Source organism: Pristiophorus japonicus, chromosome 5 (assembly GCF_044704955.1).
Source record: "Pristiophorus japonicus isolate sPriJap1 chromosome 5, sPriJap1.hap1, whole genome shotgun sequence".
NCBI lineage: Eukaryota > Metazoa > Chordata > Chondrichthyes > Pristiophoridae > Pristiophorus > Pristiophorus japonicus.
Genome location: NC_091981.1, coordinates 53,137,807 through 53,150,804, shown reverse-complemented (window position 1 = coordinate 53,150,804; position 12,998 = coordinate 53,137,807). Strand labels below are relative to the sequence as shown.

At 48.0% G+C, this 12,998-nt stretch overlaps 1 protein-coding gene across 4 annotated transcripts in view; it reads right to left on the bottom strand.

The window, feature by feature from the left end:
* Positions 1-12,998, bottom strand: part of LOC139264342 (lysophospholipid acyltransferase 1-like) — a 192,602-nt gene that overhangs the window by 146,309 nt on the left and 33,295 nt on the right. The window lies entirely within an intron of this gene.

Sequence of the window (12,998 nt, the reverse complement as noted above, 5' to 3'; positions counted from 1 at the left end):
TCTTGCGTGCGCCAATGCAATACTTGCTCTCAACTGAGCAATGCACCCAGGGAGGCACCGCTAAGTTTGTGGTCATGGCCCTCCAAACCGTGGTCTAGGATAGTCGTTGACTTCGCTGGCCCGTTTCTAGGCAAAATGTTTTTGGTTGTTGTGGATGCTTATTCAAAATGGATTAAGTATGTAATAATGTCTGTAAGCACATCCACTGCCACCATCGAAAGCCAATGAGCCATGTTTGCCACGCACGGCCTGCCTGATGTCCTTGTCAGCGACAATGGGCCGTGCTTCAACAGCGCTGAATTCAAGGAATTCATGACCTGCAATGGGATCAAGCATGTCACATCTGCCCCGTTCAAGCCCGCATCTAATGGCCAGGCAGAACGGGCAGTCCAAACCATCAAGCAAAGCTTGAAACGCGTGTCGGAAGGCTCCCTGCAGACCCGCCTGCCCAGAGTCCTGCTCAGCTACCGCACAAGACCCCACTCGCTCACCAGGGTTCCCCCTGCCAAACTGCTCATGAAAAGGGCACTGAAAACAAGACTCTCTCTAGTCCATCATGATCATGTCGAGGGCAGGCGGCATCAACAAAGCATGTTCCATGATCGCGCAAATTTGTCACGCGATATTGAATTCAATGACCCTGTATTTGTTCTCAACTATGGACATGGTCCCAAATCCCAAAAGAAGGGAGTAGGGTGTTTGAGGTCAAACTTGCAAATGGACTAACTTGCAGAAAGCATTTGTACCAAACCAAACTGCGATTCACAAAAGCCACCACCAACTTCGACCCTCCGATACACACACAAGTGGCAACCGACGTCACGGTTGACACGAAGCTGAACTCATCATCCCCAGCAGCCCAGCGAAGGCCCAATCAACTCACTTGCACCTGTGTTTGTACAGAGACGATCAACTAGGGAGCGGAAAGCCCCAGATCGTCTCACCCTGTAAGTGAGTGTACGATTGACTTGCCGGGGGGGGGGGGGGGGGGGGGGGGGTGGGTGGGGCAGAGTGATGTTATGTATGCAACACCTTGTAACCAGCATTCTACCGCCACCAGAGGGTGCATCTGTTGGAGTCCCAAGGCATATAAGCAGGCCTCCCATGCTGTGCCAGCACTCGAGTCAGAATAAAAAGACTAAGGTCACACTGACTCAAGTCTACAGTACTCAGTCACATTGCTTTATTTGAGACATAACATTAAAAAGAATTCCAAAATGGAAGTTAATTTTTTTTTCCCACATGCTGTTGAGCTGCAAGAGCTAGAAATTGTCTATTTTAACATGATTTTTTTTTAGTTTCAGAAGACAAACAACAACAAGTATTTATATAGCGCCTTTAACGTAGTGAAACGTCCCAAGGCTCTTCACAGGAGTATTATGGCATAATAAATTTGATGCCGAGCCACATAAATAGAAATTAACGCAGGTGAAAGAGGTATGTTTTAAGGAACGTCTTGAAGGAGGAAAGAGAGGTAGAGTGGCAGAGAGGTTTAGGCAGGGAGTTCCAGAGCTTGTGACCTGGGCAACAGAAGGCACGGCCACCGATGGTTGAGCGATTATAATCAGGGATGCTCAAGAGGGCAGAATTAGAGGAGTGCTGACATCTCGGGGGGGTTGTGGGGCTGGAGGAGATGAGAGAGATAGGGAGGGGTGAGGACATGGAGGGATTTGAAAATAAGGATGAGAATTTTGAAATTGAGGCTTAACTGGAAGCCAATGTAGGTCAGCAAACACAGGGGTGATGGGCGAGTTAGGACACGTGCAGCCGTGTTTTGGATCACCTCTAGTTTACGTAGGGTAGAATGTGGGAGGTCAGCCGGGAGTGCGTTGACCTCGAGTCAAGTCTGGAGGTAACAAAGGCATGGATGAGGGCTTCAGCAGCGGATGAGCTGAGGCAAGGGCGGAGACGGGCGATATTACAGAGGTGGAAATAGGCGATCTTAGTTATGCTGCGAATATGTGGTCTAAAGCTCATTTTGGGGTCAAATATGACGTCAAGATTGCGAACAGTTTGATTCAGCCTCAGACAGAACTTGGGGAGAGGGATGGAGTCAGTGGCTAGGGAACAGAGTTTGTGGCAGGGACCAAAAACAATGGCTTTGGTCTTCCCAATATTAAATTGGTGAAAATTTCTACTCATCCAGAACTGGATGTCGGACAAGCAGTCTGACAATTTAGAGACCGTGGTGGGGTTGAGAGAAGTGGTAGTTAAGGTAGAGCTGGGTGTCATCAGCATACATGTGGAAACTGACGCTGTGTTTCCGGATGATGTCGCTAAGGGGCAACATGTAGATGAGAAATAGGAGGGGGCCAAGAATAGATCGGGGACACCAGAGGTAACGATGCAGGGGCAGGAAGAGAAGCCGTTGCAGGTGATTCTCTGGCTACAATTAGCTAGATAAGAATGGAACCAGGCAAGTGTAGTCCCACTCAGCTGGACGACGGTGGGGAGGCGTTGGAGAAGGTTAGAGTGGTCAACCGTGTCAAAGTCTGTAGATAAGTTAAGGAGGAAGAGGAGACATAGTTTGCCTTTGTCACAGTCACAAAGGTTGTAATTTGTGACTTTGCTGAGAGCCGTTGCGGTACTGTGGCGGGGCGGAAACCGGATTGGAGGATTCAAACATGGAATTGCAGGAAAGATGGTCACAGATTTGGGAGGGGACAACACGGTCAAGGACTTGAGAGGAAAGGGAGGTTGGCATTGGGGCGATAGTTTGCAAGGACGGAGAGGTCAAGGGTTGTTTTTTTTGAGGAGAGGTGTGATGACGGCAGATTTGAGGGAGAAGGGACAGTACCCGAGGAGAGAGCACCATTTACAATGTCAGCAAACAGGGGAACCAGAAAAGGAAGTTGGGTGGACAGCAGTTTGGTGGGAATAGGGTCAATGGAGCAGGAAATGGGTCTCATGGTCAGGATGAGCTCGGAAAGGTCATGAGGGGAGATTGGAAAGAAATTGGAGAAAGATGCGAGGTCAGAGCTAGGGCAGGGGGAATCAGGGGGAAGTTTGGCCCAGTGAGCTAGGGGAAGGAAGGGAAGAGGCAGAGGCGGCTGAACGGATGGTCTCAATCTTAGAGACAAAGAAGTCCATGAGCTCCTCACACTTATTGTTGGAGGTGAAGGTGGAGACTGGGAGAGGGCTTTAAAAAGACGGTTAGCAGTGGAGAATAGAAGCTGCAATGATTCTGGAATAGTGAGCAAGTTTGGCAGACGAGAGCAGGACCAGATAACGCTTTATGTGGTCCAACCAGATCTGGCGGTGAATAGCTAAACCAGTTGTCCGCCATATCCATTCAAGTTTGCGTCCCTTGGACTTAAGGGAGCAAAGATCAGGGCTGTACCAGGGGAAACGGCCAGGGTGAGAGAGAGTAATTGTTTTAATAGGGACTAGGGCGTCAAAGGTGGTGGTGAGGGTGTGATTGAGTAGATTGGTAGCTGCAGAAATGTCCTGGTGAATGGAGGACCAAAGGCTGGACAGTTGGGAGTTGATAAGTGCAGTTGTAAGAGAGTTGGGAGAGACTTCTTTCCAGGGGCGGACACAGAAGGAGGTAGGGTTGGTGGGGGGGGGGGCAGTGGAAAGGGGATGTGGTTGGAGAGCAATACGAGTAAGTGGCCAGAGATGGCTTTATCTGCGATTGACATGATGGGAGCAGCAAGGCCACAAGAGAAGTCAAGGGGGTAATCGTGAATATGGGTTGGTGAGTTTACATGGAGGGAGAGATTAAGAGAAGATAGGAGGCTAGTGAATTCATAGGAGAAATAGCAGCGTATTTGGAAAGTAGTGACAGGATCGGTCCAAGTCAGCATGGATTTATGAAAGGAAAATCATGCTTGACAAATCTTCTGGAATGTTTTGAGGATGTAACTAGTAGAGTGGACAAGGGAGAACCAGTGGATGTGGTGCATTTGGACTTTCAAAAGGCTTTTGACAAGGTCCCACACAAGAGATTGGTGTGCAAAATTAAAGCACATGGTATGGGGAGTAATATATTGACATGGATAGAGAACTAGTTGGCAGACAAGAAGCACAGAGTAGGGATAAAGAGAAAAGGAAAGAGGGGCAAAAGAGGAAGAGTATTGAATGGCTCAGGTCCAGAGTGGCAGCCAAAGTGTCCACACAAATGGACAGGGGAAAAGCTCAGGTTACATCGGCCTGGTTAAATGTAGTAGTTAATGGGATACAACAGTAGGGAGACCAGGGTCAAAGTCAGAGGTCCTATGGAAGGACAAAGTCGACATGAACAGGATGGGGCCAACACGAAGCATCAACGAACCGCTGTCCGAAGCAGGCGAATGCAATCCAGAAGCTATTTGAAGTGTAGAGAGATCGAGGATGTGCTGCAGGAAGGAGAGTCGGCAGCAGTGCAGAAAGATGGTGGCGACGTTGACATATATTTGTGGATCGTGGGAGATCGCCGTAAAAACTGCCGCCAGTAACCAGCAAAGTTGCAAACTGGTAGAACAAGTGAACCGACAGCTGCTCGCAAGAAGCCAGCAGAGCTGAAAAACCAGTAGAACGGGTTGCGCAGAGACACAGCCGCAGTGAGAAGGAAAAATACATTTTTGCCACAGAGATGGAAAAATAGCAGGTAGTCTTACGGTATAATCCAGTGTAGTCCAGTGCAGAAACGTAGCGATGTAATCCAGTGTAGTTCAAAGCAGAAACGTAGACTAGCAATGTCCACCGAAGTCCACGAGATCGGAAACCAATTTGAAAGAAGAATTCTGAGCGAAGTTTTGATGCGACAGAAGCAGAGCAAGGCCACAACCGATTAATCAAACAGCGTAGTCGGTAAAGCAACAAAGTCCTCTTCGTGAGTGAAGGAAATCAAGTTTCTTCACAGCTCCAGACGATCCAAGCTCTGAAGCCAAGAACAAAGGCATGCCGGCTGATGGGCAGTGGACCCTGCAGACATTGAACTTGGAACTTGAAGCTTTAAACTTGCAGGGTGGAATTATAGTTTGGGCTGAAATGCCTTCACTATCAGAGACAGGATAACAAAATTAAAGCACATAGTATTGGGGGTAATGCATTGACGTGGATGGAGAACTGGTTGGCAGACAGGAAGCAAAGAGTAGGAATAAACGGGTCCTTTTCAGAATGGCAGGCAGTGACTCGTGGGGTACCGCAAGGTTCAGTGCTGGGACCCCAGCTATTTACAATATACATTAATGATTTAGTCAAAGGAATTGAATGTAATATCTCCAAGTTTGCAGATGACACTAAGCTGGGTGGCAGTGTGAGCTGTGAGGAGGATGCTAAGAGGCTGCAGGGTGACTTGAACAGGTTAGGTGAGTGGGCAAATGCATGGCAGATGCAGTATAAATGTAGATAAATGTGAGGTTGTCCACTTTGGTGGCAATAACAGGAAGGCAGAATATTATCTGAATCGTGACAGATTAGGAAAAGGGGAGGTGTAATGAGACCTGGGTGTCATGACACATCAGTCATTGAAAGTTGGCATGCAGGTACAACAGGCATTCAAGAAGGCAAATGGCATGTTGGCCTTCATCGGGAGAGGATTTGAGTATAGGAGTTGGGAGGTCTTACTGCAGTTGTACAGGGCTTTGGTGAGGCCACACCTTGAATATTGTGTACAGTTTTGGTCTCCTAATCTGAGGAAGAACATTTTTGCTATTGAGGGAGTGCAGCGAAGGTTCACCAGATTGATTCTCGGGATGATAGGACTGACATATGAAGAAAGACTGGATCGACTAGGCTTATATTCACTGGAATTTAGAAGAATGGAGAGGGGATTTCATAGAAACATAGAAAATTCTGACGTGATTGCACAGGTTAGATGCAGGAAGAATGTCCCCGATGTTGGGGAAGTCCAGAACCAGGGGTCACAGTCTAAGGATAAGGGGTAAGCCATTTATGACCGAGATGAGGAGAATCTTCTTCACTGAGAGAATTGTGAACCTGTGGAATTCTCTACCACAGAAAGTTGTTGAGGCCAGCTCGTTAGATATATTCAAAAGGGAGTTAGATGTGGCCCTTACGGCTAAAGGGATCAAGGGGTATGGAGAGAAAGCAGGAAGATGGTACTGAGGTGAATAATCAGCCATGATCATATTGAATGGTGGTGCAGGCTCGAAGGGCCGAATGGCCTCTTCTGCACCTATTTTCTATGTTTCTATAAAGAGTGGATTTGGGACAGAAGAGCAGGGGATGGCCATGGATTCAGTTGAGCAGGTCAAAAAGCAGCTTCCACCCCGGGAGCCATTTTGTGACCGGCTCTGCCTTCTGAAATGATGTGACTATTTGTACTGGCCTTCTTCGGTCCTTCTGCGCATGCATCCCCGCGAGACTGCGCCCCCGATGCCCCCCGCCCAAAACCGGCGGGGGTTGGCACTTGATGGCTTTTGGGGAGATCTATCCTCTGTGGCTTCTGAAGTCAAAATGGCGGAGTTGAATGGCCACCGATTTGGAGTCAAATGGTCGTCATTCACGAAATTGTCCGAGGTGCTTTTTCCGGTGGTCCCCATTTCCGCTCCGCTGCTGCCGACCCCTCCTAAGTGCGTCGTCAAAGCGTGCACCACCGATCTCCCACACCTCAAGCTAAATTCAGAAGAAAAAAATCTTCAGGCCGCCGAGCGGTGCCCCTGACAGTTTTTCTATCGATGGACTGTGTTTGCAGTGTGTGCGACATGACTGTGGGGTGGCCATTCAAGGGGAGGGCGCACTGCCGCGGCTGCCATTTTATTTTTTTTGTCGGCCAACTACCAGGTTGACCGGACAATTATGCCCCCCGGGTTCAGCCGGGCCACCAACAGGCAGCCTGGCACCCCCAAAACCTTCCCTGGTGGACCAATGGACCTAACTAAAATCATTGCAGAGCTTTAAGTGAAGGGGAGAGACATAGTGACGCACAAGCATCATCAGTGCTACGCTGATGACTATCAGCGCTACGCTGATGACTGACAGCGGCGGAGACCCCATCCCGCCTCCACTTCCGCCCCTCTTGTGATCAATTTTCTGCTCTCCCCCCCACTTCTGCCCCCATTATGACCGACTTCTGGTCTGCTCGAAAAAAAATGACAAAGAGGCCACCTCATCCACCGCGGCGGTGAAAACACAACGTAAACGGTAGGGGCGACCCGTTTTGGGTGGCGCTGAATTTCGGACCCAAGCTCTATTTATCACAGGATCTAATGTTTTGGTACAGAAGTAAAGCATTGTATATATGGGTGCTCCGTGCAAGAGCTGTCTATCCTTATCGCAATAACCTTTTTAGCCTTTAATATTTTTTCTTCAAGTGTTTATCAAATTTACTCTTAAATGTGATGATTAATTCAGTTTGAATAATTCCCCATGATCATGCAAACCACATTCCAACCACCATTTGCATGAGAAACATTCATCTAACCTTCCCCTTTATGCTCCAACGAGTAATTCTAAATTAATTCATCGTTACTGACTACTTGAAATAATAAAGACATTTTCTTTATTTCTTTCTTTATTTGAAATAATCAACAATGTAGCTGCAAAAAGCTGAGTACTCTGCAACGAGCAGCTCACTTCCCGATCCATCAAAGCCTCTCCCCACCAGCTACAAGACGACAAGGTATATGATGGAATGCTCACTACCCGCCTGGATTGATGCAGATGCAGCAACTTGCATTTATACAAAGTCTTGCACATAGAAAAGCATCCCACAGTGACTCAGAGATGTACAAACAAAAATCGACACCAAGACAAAGAAGGAGATATTCGAGTGGGTGACCAAAAGTTTGGTCAAAGAGGTCAGTTTTAAAAGGAGGAAAGGGAGGTGGAGAGCCAGAGGTTAGGCAGGGAATTCCAGAGCTTAAAGCTGAGACAGCTGAAAGCAAAGCCTTCAATGGTAGGGATGGACAAGAGGCCAGAGTTGGAGTAACACAGAGTTCTCGGATGGTTGTAGGGCAGGAGAAGCTTACAGAGATAAGAGGTGAGGCCAAAGAGTAATTTGAACATGAGGGTGAAAATTTTTAATTGAAAACATTGCAGGGACAGCAGCCAATGAGCACAGGTGATAAGTGAGCAGGACAGGATATCGGCAGCAGAGTTTTAGTTGAGCTTATATTTATGGAGGCCGGCCAGGATGGCTTTGGAATCGTCAAGTCTGGAAGTGACAAAGGCATGGAATCAGAGCTTTGGCAGCAAATGGGCTGGAGCAGGGGTAAAGATGGTTAATGTTATGGAGGTAGAAATAGATGGTCTTTGTGATGGTGAGGATATGGGATCAGAAGCTCAGCTGATGGTCAAATAGGACAGTCTGATTCAACCTTCTGTGACTTTGATCAAGGCTGTTTCAGTGTTGCAATGGGCAGAATTATGATTGGGGAGATTCAAATAGAGTTGAGGGTAAGGTGGTTTTGGGAGGCAAAAACGGAAAGGAAAGGGTGGTTAGAAATGGGGCGATACTTTTTTGCAAGGGCAGTGGGGTCAAGGATGGGGTTTCTTTTGAGGAGGGTGTGAGAATAGCAGTTTTCAAAGAGATGGGCACAGTAGCTGAGAAAAGGGAAACATCTACAGGAAGGGAATTTTGATGGTCAGCAGTTTAGTGGGAATGGAGTCAAGCAGGAGGTGGGTCGTATGGACAAGATGAGCTTGGAGAGAGCAAATAGGGAGATAGGACAGAAAGTAGAGAAAGGCATTGGTTCAAGGTTAGGCTTGGGGGAGATTTGGCTTAGTGGGGAAGGGGGTGGTGGAGGGGGATTCAAGCAACTGAATGAATGGCCTCAATCTTAGTAATAAAGAAATCCATGGGGTCCATCCATGTTGTTGGAGCTAAGGGAGCAGGGAGAGGAGTTTAAGGAGTCAGTTGGTAACTCCAGGATGATCCTGCAGTAGTGAGTGGCTTTGGCGGAGGAGAACAAGGCCCAATAATGCTCGACGTGGACCAGGCAGATCTGGTGGTGGATGGCTAAACCGATCGTGCACCAGATATACCTACGTCTGCGCCCCTTGGACTTATGGTAGCGATGTTGGAGACCATACCAGGGTATCAATCAGGGTGGGAGAGAGTAAAGGTTGCACTGGGAACAATGGCATCAAAGGTGATGATGAGAGAATGGTTGAGCAAGTTGGCAGCTGAGAAGTACTCTGGCAAACAGAGGGCCAAAGGGTTGGGAGCTTGGAAATGCAATTGTCAGTGACTTGGAACAGTGTTTCTTTCCAACAACAGATACGCAGGTAAGTGAGGTTGGAAGGAGTTAGGGGGTTTGGGTGGTAAGGGATACAAGGAACTGATCGGAGAAGGCTTTGTCTTCAATTCAGACAATGGAAACAGATATGGTATGGTGGAGGGCGTGGCTGTGAATATGGGGAGGAGAGTTTAAATGGAGGAGCGGTTCAGAGAGTGCATGAGAGCAGTAAAATCAAATTGAGGGGGCAACTTGAGTCGAGATGGAGATTAAAATCACCAAGGATGAGGAGACGCTCAGTGCAGAGGTTGAGGGATGAAAAATGGGAGTGGTGGAGAATGTGGATTTTAAAGGAGAGGCAAGAAGAGTGAAACAAGGTGAGGTGATCAAAGGAAAACAAGATGTCAGAGGAGTGGGGGTGGGAAAGAGAACAAGGTGTAATTTGGTGATAAGGGCCACACAACAACAGCAGCAGTTTGGGGAGGTGAGGTGCCGCGCCACTACCTACTCCAGCAAAGTTCCATGGGTGTTTAGCAGCGGAACTTACCACTAGCACCCCACTCCTATGGGCCGCTGCGCCGGCGATGATGACGCCATCATTGTGCGCAGCGACCCATTTTCGCCCCGGAGTGAAAATTCTGTAGCGCCCAGTGAAGCTACTATGGGCAATGTAGGCCACTCGTGGAACGAAAATTAAAGGGAAGGTGCAGCAGTGAAAAATTTAAAAAATGTCCGACTTACCGGTCGCGGCCATCTTCACTGTCGATCATGGGGTCTGTGCCGGAATCTTGTTGCCCGGCATTTCGCTTGTGAGCCAGGCTGCTCCCATGGCACCCCGCTCCTTGGTGGTCTAGCGATGGCCCATTCTCCCTCCTGCAGAGCCGGCAGCTTGGCACTCCCCTTTAATGGAAGGGGAGGGCCCTGTCTTCCCGCCTGCGCTACACGCCCCATCGCATAGCGCCGGACAATTCGCGTACCCTTGCACCCCGATCCTGCGCCCGAGAGGACATGGAACACGAGATTTTGAGCTCCAATTCCTCTCAGGGGCGGTAAGCCCAATATAGCTCGCGGGACGGGACTTCTGCGCCTGGCACAGGAACTCCCGCCTCGCGGCAGTTACCATTCCCAAATTTTCAGCTGTTAGTCTTCAGTTTACTTCTGTAAGTTAGTGAATAGTTGAATAAATAGAGGCATGGCAGGGCACTTCAGTCCTGTGGAATGCACATCTTGTGCCATGTAGGAACTCCAGGACGCTTCCAGTGTCCTCGACAACCACGTGTGCAGGAAGCATTGTCGGCTGGAGGGGCTCAAACTCCAGGTTTTGGAGCTGGAGCTGTAGCTGGCGTCACTGCGATGCATCTGTGAGGCTGAGAGCCACGTGGACAGCATGTTTCAGGAGATGGTCAACCCGCAGCTAAGAGTGGGTAGGCAGAGAGGGAATGGGTGATCGTCAGACAGACAAGGAGGTCCAGGCAGGTAGCACAGGAGTCCCCCGAGTGCATCTCGCTCTCCAACCGGTATTCTGGTGAGGGGGATGATTCCTCTGGAGAGTACAGCCAGAGCCAAGTCCATGGCACCACTTGTGCACAGCTGTATGGGTGGGGGAAGGGAAAGAAGTTCGGGAATTCGATACTTAGGGGAACAGACAGGCATGATATCAAGATGGGATGTTGCCTCCCTGGTGCCAGGGTCAAGGTTGTCACTGAGCAACTGCAGAACATCCTGAGCGGGAAGGGTGAACAGCCAGAGGTCGTGGTCCATTTCGGTATCAACGACATAGGTAGAAAGAGGGATGAGGTTCTGCAAGAAGATTTAAGGAGCTAGGAAAGAGATTAAAAAGCAGGATCTCAAAAGGTCGTAATCTCCGGATCACTCATGACGTTGACACGAGCTGGTGAGTACAGAAATAGGAGGGTAGAGCAGATGAATGCGTGACTGGGGATATGGTGCAGGAGGGAGGGTTTTAGTTTCCTGGGACGGTTCTCGGGGAGGTGGGACCTGTACACGCCGGACGGGAAGAGAGCCGGAACCAATATCCTCACAGGAGGGATTGCTAGTGCTGTTGGGGAGGATTTAAACTAATTTGGCAGGAGAATGGGCACTAGGATGTAGTATTAGAAAGGAAAAACAAAGTGAACAAAGAATTGGGAGAGGCAGATAGCACTAGAGTAAGAAATAGTAAGTTATTAGGTGGGGTCAGACAAAGATAGAATACAAGAAGGTCTAAGATAGATTTACAGTGCACGTGTGTAAACACACAAAGCATGGGAAATAAGGTTGGTGAGCTGCAGGCACAAATAGCCACATGGGAATATAATGTTGTGGCAATAACGGAGACCTGACTCAAAAAAGGGCAGGATTGGGTATTAAATGCCTGGATACAAGGTGTTCAGGAAAGATAGGGAAGGGAAGGTGGGGTGGCAGTATCGGTTAAGGAGACTGTGACTGTGCTGGAGAGAGGATGTCCTGGAGGGGTCAAGGACAGAATTTATTTGGTTAGAGTTAAGAAATAATAGAGGTGCGATTACACGACTCAGTGTATTCTATAGGCTGCCAACTAGTGGGGAGGATATAGAGGAGCAAATTTACAGGAAAATTACAGAGAGGTGCAAGAACTATAGAATAGTGATAAGGGGGATTTCAACTATCCCAATATAGACTGGGATAGTAATAGTGTAAAGGGCAGAGAGAGGGAAGAATTTCTGAAGTGTGTTCAGGAGAACTTTCTTCATCAGTACGTTTCTGGCCCAACGAGGAAGGAGGCATTGCTGGATCTGGTTCTGGGGAATGAGGTACGTCATACTATCATCAGGTTTAGATTATCTATGGAAAAGGACAGGGAGCATTCTAATGTAAAAATACTGAATTGGAGGAAGGTCAATTTCAGTGGATTGAGCACAGATATGGCCCAGGTAAATTGGAATCAAAGATTGGCAGGCAAAACTGTAACAGAACAATGGGCTGCCTTTAAAGAGGAGATGGTTTGGGTACAGTCGAGGTACATTCCCAGGAAGGGGAAAGGTAGGGCAACCAACGTCAGAGCTCTCTGGATGAAGAAAAAGAGCGAGTAAGATGAAGCAGAAAAGGGCACGTATGACAGATGTCAGGTTGAGCATACAAGTGAGAACTACGTTGACGATTGAATATTCAGAGGGGAAGTAAAAAAGAAAATGAGGGGCAAAGAGAGAGTATGAGAATAGATTGCCAGCTAACATAAAAGGGAATCCAAAAGTCTTCTATAGGCATATAAATAGTAAACCGCTCATAAGAGGAGGGGTGGGGCCGATTAGGGACCAAAAAGGAGAGCTACGCTTGGAGATAAGAAAGCATGGCTGAGGTACTAAATGAGTACTTTGCATCTGTCTTCAACAAGGAAGATGCTGCCAAAGTCATCGTGAAAGAGGAGGTAGTGAAGATACTGGATGGGATAAAAATTGATTAAATAAAAAAGCTAGTAGAATGGCTGGCTGGACTTAAAGTAGAAAAGTCTCCAGGGCCAAATGGGATGCATCCTAGGACGCTGAGGGAAGTAAAGGTGGAAATCACGGAGGTACTAGCCATAATCTTCCAATCCTCATTCGATACGGGGGTGGTGCCAGAGAACTTGTGAAATGCAAATGTTACACCTTTGTTCAAAAAAGGGTGCAAGGATAAACCCAGCAATTACAGTCCAGTCAATTTAACCTCAATCGTGGGGAAGCTTTTAGAAACGATAATCAGGGACAAAATTAGCAGTCACTTCGAACAATTGTGGATTAATTAAGGAAGGCCAGTACAGATTTGTTAAAGGCAAATCATATTTAACTAACTTGTTCGCGTTTTTGATGAGGTAAGAGAGAGTGTTGATGAGGGCAATGCGGTTGATGTGGTGTA